The 15,060-nt window shown below is 49.3% G+C and overlaps 1 protein-coding gene across 4 annotated transcripts in view; it reads left to right on the top strand.

Annotated features, from left to right (window-relative positions):
* Positions 1-2,739: 2,739 nt before the first annotated feature.
* Large1 (LARGE xylosyl- and glucuronyltransferase 1) overlaps positions 2,740-15,060 on the top strand; it is a 506,960-nt gene continuing 494,639 nt past the window's right edge. For 2 of the 4 annotated variants that reach the window (XM_077798429.1, XM_077798430.1), the window contains exon 1: positions 2,746-3,200. The gene's annotated coding sequence lies outside the window, so the exon portion shown is untranslated. Of the gene's footprint in view, positions 3,201-15,060 lie in introns of all 4 variants that reach the window. The other 2 variants (XM_077798432.1, XM_077798433.1) reach the window with 2 other exon arrangements.

Raw genomic sequence — 15,060 nt, forward strand, 5'->3', positions numbered from 1 at the left:
TCCCCTGATAATGAATTATGTTCCTAATGTACTTCACTGCATATGGCTCCCTCCCCCAGGATGGTCATATTTTTTTCTTTCCAAGATCTAGATTAAGTACTACACTTGGGTAACTATAATGGAGATTTTTTCCCCCCACATGTTTATCTTTTAGTTTCTGATGCAATTCAATTATTTCTTTTTTTTCTTGTAAATTTCAAGTCTCTCTCTTCTTCCCCTTATTAATATGCTAATGTATTGTAATAATGCATTTTATGCCATTAATGAAGTGAAACGAGACAATAAATAAAAAGAAAGCACAAATTCTGGCTTTAACTTTACCGGGTTCCGGGGCGGGGGTTGGAGTGGGGGAGGAGGAAAGGGGGAGGAAGGACATTCGGCCCGCAAAAAATAAAAATGATCCCCTTGTTTTCTGCGCGTTCTAGAACAGAGCTGCACGTCAAAGGAAGAACCGAGCTGCCTTCGAGCTAAAAGGCTTGGCATTAAACTTTGACACTTTAATGGTCTCTAGGATATTAGATGATATTTTATCATATAACGTTCTTCTCCGACACGGTCATGGCATCAAAAACATAGGATCTCTGATGCCTGCAACGTGCTCGGTGAGCTTCATCCCCGCAGAGATAAGACAGCAGGACCCCAGCTTCGCAGTTAACTTATCTCGAAGCTCCAAAGCTCAGGCTTTTTACTTCTTCGCCAGGGACGCTGCTGGGGAAACCGCTACCTTCTTTTCGCCTTCTCCTCGGCTGGGTCTGGCCGGGTCTGCCGCGGAGACTAGGTAAACAGCGCTCGCGAGCCGGGGAAGAAGCGCCGGCGGTGGTGGGGGTCGTGGTTTCAGGAGGCTGGGGAGAGGCAGGGATGGGGAAGGGTCCCGGCTGGGTCGAGCTAAGGGCTCGCGTGTTTACCCCGGGGGAGCCGGGTCTGAGCCGAGCGGTGGCCCGACCTCAGGGCGAGTGGCCAGCGCGGCAGCGCGGGCTCGGCGGCCTTTGCTCGCGCGCCCCTCTCCGCCCCGTTCTTCTCCTGCTCCTTCCAAGAACTCGGGTGGGCTTCCCGCTGCCTAGATCGAGGTGTGGAGCGAAGAGACGAGCGCCCAGATCGGAGGCAGAGACCCGCGGCCCGCGGGGCTCGGGGAAGGTGGGGAACCGGGGGGAAGGGGACCCCAGAAGCCCTGGGACCGAGCTGAGGAAAAACCGGGAGCTGGATCGCGCGCCCGGAGGAGCTCCGTCTCTGAGTCGGAGTTGTCCACCCCGGTGGCGTCCTCTTTCTCTCCCGGCCTCGGCTTTCGACTCCTTGGGATTTCTGTAGAGGGAGTCCCCCTCCTTCCGTCCACTCTCACACCCTCTCCCCCTTCACCCCAACCAATTCCACCCACCCCTTCCGTGGCTCGGTGAGACTCGGCACCCCATCCTCGTCCTTAGGACCGGGAGGCTAGAAGTCCATTCAGTGGGATGTTGCGTTCTTGTATCAGGAGGGAAAGATCAAAAATAAAATCAGAACGGGGAGGGCAGGGAGTGAGTGTGAGTGAGTGTGTGTGAGTGAGTGTGTGTGTGTCGGGGGGAGCACAGATGTGCAGTTTTCCCTAAAGAATAGGGAGCCTCGGGCAGGATTCTTGGGTAGGGAGCCCAAAAGGATGCTGTCACAGCCCTTCACCAGGCTGCCCCATACCCTGCCCACCTCCCAGAGAACGCGGCCCCAGTAGAAGGTGGAGGGGGGAACTTCCTACTTTCCACGACGGCTGTTTCGTAAACCGGGGTGGGCAGGCTGCACCGCCCGGCCAGCCTGTGAGCGTCTCGACAGCGGCAGCTGCGGACCCGCTGCGCTTCCCTTCCCCCTCTTTCCGTGAGGCACGCCAAGCCCGAGGCGGCCGGGAGCGGCCCGGGTGGGGGGAGAAGGGCGGGGAGCTCCCAGCCAGCACCCTTTCATCGCGATCCGGCCCGGGATCCCAGCTCCGGGTGTTGCCTCCGCCTGCTGGCCAGCCAGCAGAAGAAGTGGGAGGGAGGAGCCTTATCGGGGGGCGGAGCCTAGGTGAGGGCGGGCTCTGGGTCCCTAGGCAGCGGCGCTGTCCATTGGTCGGCCGCGAGGTCACGGGGTTGGGGGCGGGCACCGAGGCGGGCTCCGGCCCCGCCCCCACTCGGAACCCGGCCGGGCTCGAGGTCCCCCCCAGCTGCACAGACATGACACAGACACACAGTCACTGCAGCTGCTGAGCGAGCCCGGCGCTCAGGGCACGCGGCGGCGGCGGGGCCAGCCCGGAGCCCGGACCCCAGAGCCCGCCAGCGCGCCCCCCCGCCGGCCCCCGCGCGGTGGCCCCAGCCTGCCGGGCGCAGGAGGGAGGCGGGGATCGGGGATCGCGGATCGCGCGCCGGCTCCGGCCAGCGGCGCCCGGCTGCCGCCGGCGGCTGCAGCGGCCGCTCAGCTCCGAGTGCCGGGCGCTCCGGGAAGCCGGCGTTCCTCGGAGGCACCGCGGCCGAGGCCGGCGAGCGCTCCTGGCGGCGGGGCCGCCCTCCCCGGCTCCCCGCACCCACCGTGCCGCGCTCCGCTCGCCGCGCCTCGGCTCCTGTGACCTTCCCGGAGCGCCACCCCCGGCCCCGCGCCCCCGGCCCCGCGCCCCAGGCCGGGGCGAGGCCCTCTCCAGCGCCTTCTCGTGAAGCCGCGGGCGGGCGGCGCAGGCCCGGGGGGAGGAGGCGCCGCGGTCGGCTGCAGCCCCCCCCCAACCCCCGCCGCCGCGCTCGGCGCCCGGCCCGGCCCGGCTGCCTCTGCCCCGCCGCTGCGCTGGAGCTGGGGCGGCCGAAGCTGGGGGCGCGGCTGCGCTCGCCTCACCCGGTCGGCTGCGGGCAGGCCCTGCCCTGAAGGAGCGAAGCGGGGCGAGCGAGAGGTGGAGCCCGCCCCGGCAGCGGACCCAGGCCCCAGCTCATGCGGGGCGCCCCTGGCTTGGAAGAGTCCTCCGGGCAGAAAGCAGCTCCAGGCGGCGGCCCGGGAGGAAGAGGAAGGGACAGTGCTCAGCCTGGGCAATCCGGACCTTTCCTGTCGCGTTTGCAGCCCGGGGCTGTCCCGAAGTCTGCTCTTGGCGCCGCTGCTGGGACTAGGGCAGCACCTGCCTGGACCCGGACTTGGACTCCCTGCTCCTCGTAGGCGGCAGCATCTCCACGCCACCCAGCTCTTCCGCGGTCTCCCTCTGCTTGGGGGCAGTCACGGCCAAGGTAAGAGCTCTGGGAGGTAGTGAGCCGCCGCGGGGGCGCTCTGGTGAGCAACGCTGGACAAGTTCTCTGAACCTGTGGCTGGTACCCACTGTGCTTGGGATGCCAGCGGAGAGGAAGGCAGGCGGTCAAACCCTCTGTTGCTTGGGCTGGGAGCAATGGAGGGGCTGGAGGTGGAAGACCCTAGTCTCTGATGTCCTGGACTCCCTCAGGGCCTGCCAGGCTCCAGGCAAACAAACTGCTGATGGGGAGCAAGCCAGGAAGTTTCCCTTTAACAGCGTGAGGTGATGTGCTCGGCCCTGTGGCCCCCTGCCTGGGCTTGTTGGTTGAGCACCTGTGCTTTGGGGAGCCTGTTGTGTTTGGACAGGTCCCTCTTTGTGCTACTCACCTCTCTTTCCTGGAGTGATGCTATAAACTTTTGTTTGCTTCTTGTTGCAGAGAGGCCAATTTGGTGGTGAGCAGTCACAGCTTGCAAGTCCCTTTTTAGGATAGAGTGTGTGGTTGGCAACAGCATCTGTAGGCGAAAACTCCAGGAGCTTTGTCAGTTGTGCTAGACAAAGCTTCTTGCAAGGAGTGATCAATGTATACTGGCCCAGGCATTCTTGGAAATGTCACTGCTTGAAGGTTGGAGTGAGGATTCCAAAGTTTGTGCATCCTTCAGTTATTTTGTTCATCGCATTATTATCTTCTTTTAAACGCTCCTTTTAAAGGACCTGGTTTTACAAGCCTGTCCTTGCCTGTTTCAAATTTATTAAACCTATGCGCTTCCCAAGGAACCATCAGATTTTAAATGGGTCACTTCGGAAGGAACAGATTGTCTCTCACACACTCAGTCCATCCCCCGGGTGACCCTGTTTAATGGGGATGGATTTTTCTCCTGTCCCTGTGCTGATGTACTTCGGTTGGGCAGGTTTCTGCTGAATTCCGAATCCGTGAATTTTGTCACTCAGTCCATTAAAATCATCTCCTGAGGGAGCAAAATAGCGGCTTACATTTTCTGTGAATGTCACAGGAAGTTTTACAGGGTCTTACATAAGTGCCCCAACAGAGAGAACCCGGGCTCCTGCTTCCTTCAAGGGGCTTCATGGTGGGGGCAGGTGGGGGCGTCCTTCTGCATCCCCTAAATGCAGATCCCCCTCTCTCTGACCCAGGTGGAGACCCAAAGTGCTTATTCACTCCTGGAGGCAGGCACCTCAGGCTAATTTTCCTCCTCACCTCTCCTGTCTTCCCACCTCAGGATCAGCTTTGATAGACTGAAGATAAGGGCAGGTTCTAAATTAGGAAAAGAACAGTGGTGGTTTCTTTTTCATCTCTCACAAATGGGTGACATGAATGAATTACTCTCTGGCATGCTTGGGCCTCGCTGGGTGTGGGGGGGGGAGCTAAAGAAACCTGCTTTAGGTTTTCACACATCTCTTAAGTACCTCTAGTTTTCAAGAGTGCTCTACTTTAGTGAAAATTGCTTGAGGAGAACACGCATTTATCAAGCCTGGCCCTGTTAATTCCATTCCAGGAAGGAAGCAAACGATTTAGATCTTTGTGGCAACAAATCCGCCTAGTAGAATAGAGAGGTTTCTAAGGATCCTACGGGTCTGGGGTGAGCAGTAGCTGCCAGCGAGTGTAGATCCTCTTTGCTTTTCCGTCTTGGACGAGGTTTTGAAGCAAGCGAATGCAGATTCCTTTCACTGTCAACTACAACTGGAAGGGTCTTAGAAATGAAATGAAGGGTTTTGTTTTGTTTTGTTTTGTTTTTATCTCGTCTTCGGTTTTGGAAGTGTTTCTGTCTCTTGGGAAGGTTGTCAAGGGTTCCCTTGATTCCTGAAGTTGATATGGAAGGCAGGAGGGCGGGTCCTGTAGTGTCTCCATCCTTCAGCCACCTACAGGACACTAGAGGGGACTAGTTTTCTATTCCATGGCCAATGAAGAAAGCACAGAGCCTGATGTTACAAAGCACTGTAGCTTATCTTTTAGAGCTCATGAACCTGACTTTTCGGTACCCAACAGGCGGTTGCACTAATGAATGGATTCTGAACGCTTCAACAATAGGCCTCTCACATCTAAAGTGTCATTTGGACAACTTAGAACTAGTTAACTGCAAAGTGTTTTGTGAAATTCTGAAAGACTCATTTATTGCTTCTAAGTATATAAGGGCTACGCGTTTTGGGAAGATGGATGCTCCTGCAAATTCTACCCTTTGGACATTTAACCATGCCAATTTTAAATTTCCTATTTGTAATCAGAAGTTCCCCTTACAGGTTTTTGACTGCATACCCCACACAGTCTTCATAAAATCACAATACTTCAAAACATCCCTAAAATTAACTCTATCACACTTAAAACTTTCTTGCTGTCATGTTTTTATAAGTACGCGTCTTATGCAGGTGTTAACATTTGATGGTGTGGTTGCACTTTTCTCTGGGATATGTTCTGTACTTTTAACAGTATTAAATCATTAGTGTCTGATTCTTACAGCAGAATTACAAGATAATTGGTTCCCTGAAGAACTAAGCCCTCTTGCCCCCGCCTACTCACAATAACTGCGTTTTATCAAAGCTGACCCCAGAGGTGGGAAGACATGAAAGGTAAGAGGTAGAATCTAAAAATAACTGCTCATTTCAGAATACTGACATGAAAAAGGTGAATGCCACCAAGACTTAGGTCTTACAGCATTCTAAAAGGTCCAGCTCAACATGTATAAGGAGACTGTGTGGGGCCTGCAAACCTGCCTGAGTTATTTCCTTTCCTTGAACTCTGGAATCTGTTAGACTGTGTTTGTGACCCTTTGCTCATCTGTATAGCACATAGGTAGTTTAAGGGGAGCTATTATTGTTGTGTAGGAAAAATGGTCAGCATAAAGCTTTATTTCTACTATTAGGCTTTGTAGGTTGATTCTCGTAGGTGCAGTATAGCCAAGGGGTAAGAGATTGGAATGGGAAAATACCAATGCATTTGCCATTGAGCCCTGACTAATGAAAACTGATCCTGGAGGCATATTTGCTGTGTTCTAAGGCATGACTGAAGTCTTGTGAATTGAGACAGGAGAGGCTGCAGAGATACAGAAATAGTGAGACAACATGCTGGCTTTTCTTGAGGTCCATGATCAAGGTGAAGGTATCTTTGTGGACAGAGATTCTCTGAGAAGAGGGAGCAATACAGGCTTTGGGGCATGTGACCCAAGGGACTGAAAGCTCAAGGCCCCTGCCATTGATGCACCTTGGGGATACAGCTACCTCACAGAATCTGCTAGTGTTGATGAGGTCTCCCTGCTCCACTCTGGAGTATTTGACATTGAGAGGTACTCACCATCTCTTTGTGACATTGATATTTGATGAGTGAGTGATAGGCAGAAGGCAGTTTGTTACATATATTTTAGAATACATTTCTCCTTTTAATTTAACATTAAGTGAACATTTACACTGTGGCAGGTGCCATGTGCTATACTGTGGTCATAGAGGTTCTGCATTTAGCTTCTAGTCTTTTAGGGGAGGCAGACGGTTAGCTATTGCTATAAGCTAAGGACTAGCATGCAGGTTTGTTCAAAGGATGACTTTGAGCTTGCAGGGATAGTAGGAAGGAAGTGAGTCCCAGGTAGACAGACAGCATGAGAACTTCAATGTGTCTAGTGTATACGGAGAGTACTCAGTAGTTAGTGTGACTAAAAGGTGAAATGTTCCAGAAAAGGCAAGCTTGGTGCTAGAAGGGCAATACTTTGATAGAATTCTCTGCTGAGGACTGTGTTACAGCTTCATGCTCTATGGATTCAAATGGTGGCAAAAATGGTTGCTGGATAAAATCCCAGAATACTAGTTGATTAATCCACATTGTTATTAAATACAGAAAAAGATTTTTCTATTTCTTTCCTTTTGGGGGGTCCATTGTCCTTCTACATATAGCATTTTGCCTGTTCTTTCAAAAACTATTAGCAATGCAGACAAGGGGTGCCCATCAACCCTAAGTCTGCCCTCTTGTGTACATGAATTACATGTGGGGTTTTCATTATGTGATTATGCAGCAGTGGGAAAAATGACAATGTAACTTGACAAATGATATAGTATGAAAAAAAAAAACCTCTTTTCTATAAGAACAAATTCCATTTTGTCAAATTTGTTTCTGGATGGAGTTGTGGTTGCATTTAACACTTGAACAAGGTTCTTGTGTTATAATTATTTCAGTTCTGGCCTAAACTTTCTTTGCTGTTGGAAAGGAAGAGATTTATAATATTGAGAGTAGAAGTGTGTATGTATGCATGTTTTGTGGGTTGGGGAACTATAATCATCCATCCCTTAGCCTTAGCATCTGTAGGGTTTGCTTCTAGGATGCCCCTGCAGATGCTAAGATCCACATATGACCAGTTTGCTTATTTTAATGTCATAGTATTCGCATCTGATCTTTGCAGTTCTCCCATATACTTTAAATCATCTCTAGATTTTTTAAAATACCTAATACAATGTAAATGCTGTGTAAATAGTTGTTATAATGTATTGTTTAGGCAACAATGACAAGAAAAAAAAAGTCAACATGTTCTGTATAGATAAAGTTCTTTTCCTGAATGATTTCCATCTGAGGTGGTTGGATCCTGAGATGCAAAACCCCAGAACCCAGTGATCTAGAGGGCTGACCATATATGGTGAGGAATATAGGCAATGCTGTAATTTCCTGGAGTATATTAGAGGTAATGGAAAATTGTAGTTACAGTGGTGGTCTCCAGGATCAAGTATATTTTCAGAAACAGGAGCCAGAGGACAGAGGTGGTAAAAGTTGAAAGTGCTCTTGCTCTCATGCTTGCCTTTGCCCCTTTGTAGAGTAGAAGACAGGGTGGTTTAAGTAAAATCAGGAGATCTGGGGACTGGTCTTGCTTCAGCCTATGCTAACTTGCTCTGTGGCCTTAGAATGCTTCTTGACATCTCTGGATTTTCCAGGCACTGTCTCAATAAGTAAAGCATTATTTATCTACTAACTAGGAATTTAGACGCCAAGTGAGGGAAAGGGCTCACCCGAGCCAGTTAGCGACAAAGCTCAGACTACTCCTTAGGGTTTTAGCTTACTGGCTGTGAAATGGGAAGAGGCCTGGCCAGGTCAAAGGTGTACTTTATCTTGAAATATAAAACATGGCCAGAAGGCACCACCAATGAACAGAACTGCAGTCTTTGCTGTGTTGGCCTTAGACTCTGCATAGTGCAGACTGCATTGCAACCCCTCCCATACAGGAGGCATTTCCACCTACACTGCTAGCCCTGCCTGCTTACCTCATACTGTGGAAACCTGTTGATCCTGGAATGTTGCACTGTTCCTAAGTTGCCACTTGAGAACCAAGTGCTTTGCGATTAAAAAAAAAAAAAAAAAAAAAAAGTTGACTTGTTTCAATTGTTTCAAAATTTAGTGGATACAAACTGAGTTGATCCTTCAAGATTTTGCGGAAGCCTGGACTGCAACTTGGAAAGGGAATCCCTTCCTTTTGACCTTGTAGGGGAGCTGTTGGGTTAATATGAAGGCAGAGATCTTATGAAGAAAAATAGAGCGGAAGAACAATTGTGCCGGTCAGGAAAAATGCAAATGACTTGTTTCTGAGCCTCCAAATTTGTGAGTTGCTTCTAAGAGGCTCTTCACCACCACTGGCCTCCTGGGGGTGGAGGGCATTGTCCATTAGGAGGAGGAGATCTGGAGTAAGTGCAATGTAAATGTTAGGTGTGTTGCATTATTATTTCAGTATTGAAGCTAAGTGAGCGAGCTCTCTATTTCAAGAGAATTGGCATATGAAATCTGATTTTAAAACCAAGTAATTTAAGAGAAGTAATTATTTGAGGACAAAAGGATTTTTGTTTTACAAAAGGGATTTATTGCAAGCCTCCTTTTAATAGCTAGTTCCTTTATTGTATTTGAAATTATTTGATTAACATAATCATGATGGACACTTTGGGGAGCCTCACCTGTTTGTTACAACCAAGGACTTTTTAGACATAAACTGAAATCTTTTTTTTTTTTAAGATATAACCCAATACATTCATCTACTGATGAATATTTTTATAGGAAGAAGTACAGGAAATATAAACAGTCACAACTGCTAAACTGTCACATGGAGTCACTTATTCTTGACTCCATGGGTGGATTGATTATTTAACTGTATTATTAACTGTATTCTTCCTGTAGGGAAAAATCATAACTCCCTATGTACAGGAGTCCCTCACCCACTCTCACATTATACTTCTAAGAATATTTCAAAAATAGAAACAGTTTAAAAGTAAATTAGGTAAGAATTTCCAGGATTCAGAGTCTTCATAACAATGAAGACATGGAAATCATTTTGTTGCAGCTAAAGTAGTGGAAGCGTGGATGAGACATGTAAAAATAGCATTCATGAGTGTCCACTGGTTCTTCTTTCACTTAATACATTTGTCTAGGGCTTATAAAACTTTATTATTATTATTATTATTATTTTGGTTCCTTATCTCTTATGGAAATTTCAAAAAAAAAAAAAAAGAATTTGGTGTAGAAATGGAATAAGATGGAGGCGTTTAAGGCTCCAGAGGTAATTTTGGGCAATCTGGAGTTGTAGGTAATCACAGGCTGGTGCTGGAATTGAAAGTGCAGTCTCACCTATAATTTGAGCCTCTCTTGTCGCATTATGGACTGTGCTTAGGACAGGCAGTAGACACAGATGGAAATGGAGCCCTCACTACTAGGAGAGCTTTGCTCTTAACACAGTCCTTTTCTGAATTATGAAGGCCAATTGGGAAGAAGGGGCCCGGCTGATCTTCCCAGCTTTCCACCATAGCATTAGAATTTAGGAGGATTTATAGCAGAATATGGGTATGTGGAGATTTCTTTCTTCTTTTTTTGAAATTTATATTTAACAGGGAATCCTGGACTCCTGAGTGTTCATTCTGTGGTTAGGAATTGCTTCAGCTGCCTTGGATACACGAGACACATATTTGTTATTATTGAGTAAGGTTAACATTATTGTAGCTAACTGGAACCATCCATTACTCCCTTTAGTTTCCAGAAAATTGTGCAGGTTGTAATAAACCAGCACTATTTGCATCCCAGCCTGGTTGACAGACATCAGCTCTCATCTGAAAATGCCATTTAGTGGTTGCTTCAGGAACCACAGGAGGAGCAGGCAGAGTGACAGGTGGGGTGCTGCCTGGTGCTTAGTAGGTCTGCATTAAATAGGTAATTGTGTCTGCTCTGAATGGTGTGTTGAAGTTGTGAATAGTGGCTTTTTCACAAAGACAGTAGGGTGAGGGAGAGGTGGGCGCCTTACAAAATGACAGTAGATTTAAGTGGTGATATCAGCATAGACTTGGACTCCTTGAGGCCACTCCAGGAAGCTTGCATTTTAAAAATAGGAAGGACATTTCATATTCACCATCGGAATTCTGTGAGGGACCATTGTTGCTGTTCTAACATGGACGGCTTTGTGGGAGAAAGCAAGCAAAGTACAATAGCAAAACAATCCTGAGTTTTCTCTCCTCCGGGTTGGGAGGGATCCTGGCTTGTCTGGAATGAGAAGAGTGGGCATGCTCTGGAGCCTGTACATGCCACGATGTCTTGGAAAGGCCTTGGGAAGCATTTGCAGAGCCACAGGCCTCGGGTGACTGCAGAAGGTGGTCTTTTCAGTGCTGGTGATGATGGGCGTGGCGGTGCGGTGGTCCCTTCCTGCTGGTCTCTGTGAGGAGGGTGGGGTGGGCCTGGGAATGGAGCGAGGGCAGAGCCCTTCTCTGCCACGTTGGTTCCCCCCCCCCTTCTCTGTTATGCCCCCACCTGGGTTTCAGGTCCCCCACCTGGGTTTCAGGTGTCGCCAGCTCTGGCGGATGGCTTTGCTGATTAAGTAGAGGTGCTGTGCTGAGATACCACCAAGCCCGGAGGAGAACTCGGAGCCGTTCAGACCAACCCCTGCATTTTACAGCGGTGGACACTAAAGCCAGGGCCGTAAAGAGAATTATCCCGGGGCCAGTGGCCCAGGCTCCCCACGGAGGCAGCGGCCCTGCCTTCCACACCGCACACTTACCTTCCAGGCGCGTCCTCAGCCCCTCCCCTCCTCTTCCACACATTCATCTGTTCCACAGCTAAAAGGGCCTTCTTGGGTGCTTGCTTTGTGTTGGGCAATGCCTCCATTTGGTCACTTAAAGTCATCTCATCCTTACAGAATCCCTGTGAGCTGAGGATCTTACTTTCCTACTTCCCAGGTGTGGAAGCTGAGGCTTGCCCGGGGCTCGCACCTGGGAGTATGAAGCAAGGATAAGGACTCCTACTCTAGTGCTGACCCCACCCCTGACTTCTCCACTCCTAGCCTATTGGCTGTGGTCTAGTATTTCAGGGCTGACCACACCCTTGATTTCTACACCTCTAGCCTATTGGCTGTGGTCTAGGATCTCAGGGATGACCCCGCCCCAGGCTTATTGTCTGTTGCCTAGCAAAGCCCCTTGCCTTCCAGCTTGAGTTACCTTGATGCTGTTGCCTTTGCTGGAGCAAGCCCACCATCCTCTCTCTCATCCCTGTCTGGTTGTAGTCTCTCCTTTCTGACATAGGCCCTGTGACACTGTATCTTTATGGTGTTCCCTCACTGGCCAAGCCAACGTTTACCAAGCCCTTGCAATATGCAGGTTCCTGCTGGACAGCAGGAATAGAGCTGTGGAGCTCCCTCATTCATCCAGTTGCCTGGGTTTCTTTTAGCAGATGAACTTGGGAGTCTAGGTTAGGGCTGTGGGAATTGGAAAGGCAGGGTAACTTTTGATCAGGGTGAGGGTATATTGAAAGCTGTCTTATAGGAAGATGAAGGACAGTGCTGGGGACAGATTAGAGTAGGGAGAGATGGAGGCTGAGAGGCCACTGGATGGGACTTTGCACCAGTTCATTGATGTCTTAGTCTGTGTTCTGCTGCTATAAGGAAATACCCAAGATTGGGTAACTTTTAAGAAGAGGTTTATTTTGACTTAGAGTTCTGGAGGTTGGGAAATTCAAAAGCATGGCGCCATCATCTGCTTGGCTTCTGGTGAGGGCTTTGTGCTGCTTCAGTGGATGGTGGAAGGCAGAGGTTTAGCAGGAGTTTGTAGAAAGAGAAGAGGGAAGTCAAACCCCAGTTCTGTGAAAGTCTGAACTCACTTGCATGAGAAAAGTATTAATCCACTCAGGAGTGCACCCACCATGATCCAGATGCCGCCTGCCTCCTGACACGGGTACAGTGAAGAATTAAGGTTCCAATGCATGAGCTTTTGGAGGGGTCCTACTCAGACCATAGCAATATATGACATTCTAAGGGCTCTGGGCTATAACTGTTGCATAGGACACAGTGGACAGAATCCCCTGAATTTTTTCCTCCATATAAATCATAGGCTTATGAGCATCTGAAGTTTGAGATGATTTTCATTGTGCTGTGCACTGAAAAGTGACCTCATTGGAATAAAGTCCACTTGTGACCTAACCAGGAGTTCTTAAAGTAGCACTTTCTCCTCTGGCTGGGCTGGGGATGGGGCTTTGGTGAAGTACACTCTCTTCCTGGGGAGGCGGGAGTTGTTGAAATGTGCCCAGAGTTTTGTAGAACAACCATTTCCCCCCAATCTTGGATGATACCCAATATGGGATGTAAGAGAGAAAATTCGCCTTTTCCTCATGAGTGGCTCCCAACACAACTGTGGAGAGCTTTGAGCAAAATGCTCAGAGCTCTCACATCTGGGCTCACCTTAGAAATGGGGTGTGTGCCTTGGCCCCGAGACTGCCAGTGCTTCTCTGCCGCTCGCTGCCAGATGATAGTGCAGGCTTTGGAAATGGTAGTCAGTCATTCTGGATAACAAGAGCTTTCAAACAGGATGGTCCAATCACTTAGAGATAGAGAGTCATCATTTCTCATCTTTAAGGAAAGAGTGTTTTTGAAGACAGTTCTGTGTACTTACCCTTACTCCCTCACAATCAGCCACGGGAACACATCCACCTTTCTCATCAGGATGTGCAAAGCTTGTTCTCAATCCGCCCCTGCCTTAGCCTCCTTGTCACCCCTCCACCACCCCCGTCTCAGGCACCACCAATCCCTAAATCCTTAGTTTTCTCCCTTGAACCCTTCGAGCTATGCACATACCTCTCATCCTGCTCGCTCACCGTTTCCTTATTTTTCTGGCTGGGACATTCCTGTTTTCCCTTCAGAACCAGCTCAGGCGGTAGACAGTCCTTCCTCCAGGCATTTCCTGCTACTGGGTACTGGGTGGCTGGGTCCCTTACCCTGACTCCTGCTGCTGCCCTGGCTGTGCTGTCTGCCGACATCTTGGACTTGGCTACATCTTGCCTTTCAGGAAAGATGTCAGAACTCAGGATCTTCAGGTGCACCCTGTACCTGGGATGTGGTGTTCGTCTTTTAAGAGCAGCGACGGTGGTTGCTTTGTATTTCGCAGTCATTACGGGGCCAGGCGTATTGTATTGTAACCTTTTCTGGCTTAGTGTTGGGTGTGCTGTAGATGAGGCGTTGGGAATTTGCTTCTCAAGGTATTCCTGAATCTAAAGAAGGAATTCCTCCCTCGCCCCGCCACCAAGAACTGGAGTGACAATTGCTTCTCCTGGCCTGCATTGATGCTCTCTGGAAATCTGGTGGTGGTGATGGAGGTGAGGTGGGGACATGGTCCTTGCCATACCTGGGTGTGTCTTCACGCAAACCCTTGAGGGCTGTGTGCGGACCTGAGGGGGAAGGTGACTTGAAGATCATTGGTACCTTTCCTTCCTCTTCCTTCCCTCAAGCATTTGACTCTGGCTTGATCCTTGGGTGCTGATGGATGTTTTGACCAGGGCTTCTGTTTAGTAGGTTTAATACCATTTGACATTTCTTAAAGAACCAGAGACAGAATGCCAGTTATAATTGATGGAGAAATATCAGACGGTTCTGGGGAGTGGCTCTGAAGGACTGGATGAATTTGTGTAGAAGCTTAGCAGCAGCGTCCAGAGAGTCCATGCACACACACACACACACACACACACACACACACGTGTACTTATGTCAGAATATTTAGTACCGCCTCTGATATTTCTGAGGTCCATTTGGGTTTTTATGCACTGCCCTTGTAAGCCAGGCTTGGGTGCTGCATGAATAAGTGTGCTCAGCAAATCACAGGGCTGTGGCAGAGGAGTCCTGTGCCTATGACCCAGAACTTTATCAGCTTGCCGTGGCACGAGGCGTTGGTTGTGTGGGTCATGATACCCCGCTGCTTCTCCAGAGGTGGTCCAGGAGAAGCAGGAGATGCTTTCTCTGGTGATAGTTTTTGCCATTTTGTTTTCCCTTCTGCTTGAGTTTGTCCATGAATCCTGTGGAAACAGCCTTTTTGATCTCATTAAATCTGTTAAAGTGTGTGTACTGTTGAGGATGCACTCAGTAGTGTTCGCTGTTGTAGTTGCTGTTATTTAGAGCTTCGTCACCATATCTGACCCCTTATCGTGGGTGTGCTTGGTAAAATAAGGAGGCAAATGGCATGCTTTGCCCACTTGTCACCTGAGACCATTTTCCAGGAGTCTTATGTCCACCCTGATTTTTTTCTGTCTTAGAAAGTTTGGGCTCTGACAGGTAAAGAGATGAGAAACTCTGAAAGGCATCGGAAATGGCTCTGCCTTAGCAAGGTGCTGGGAATACCGAGTGATCGTGGGTATAATTACAGCTGCCATTTGTTGAATGCTACTTATGTGCTTGTATGAGGTCCTTTACATGCATGATGTCTTTTGGTCCCCACTACAGCCCTCTGAACTGAGCACTTTGATTTTAGAGGTAACGAAGGAAACTGGGGTTTGGAGAGATTGTTATTTGCTGCAATGATAAAGCTGGAGACCCTAGCCCAGTTCTGTCTCCAGGTTATTGGCGTTTCATCTTTGTCCTGTTTTTTTCTAACCCAGG

This window comes from Urocitellus parryii, chromosome 5, assembly GCF_045843805.1.
Source record: "Urocitellus parryii isolate mUroPar1 chromosome 5, mUroPar1.hap1, whole genome shotgun sequence".
In the NCBI taxonomy this organism is placed as follows: Eukaryota; Metazoa; Chordata; class Mammalia; order Rodentia; family Sciuridae; genus Urocitellus; species Urocitellus parryii.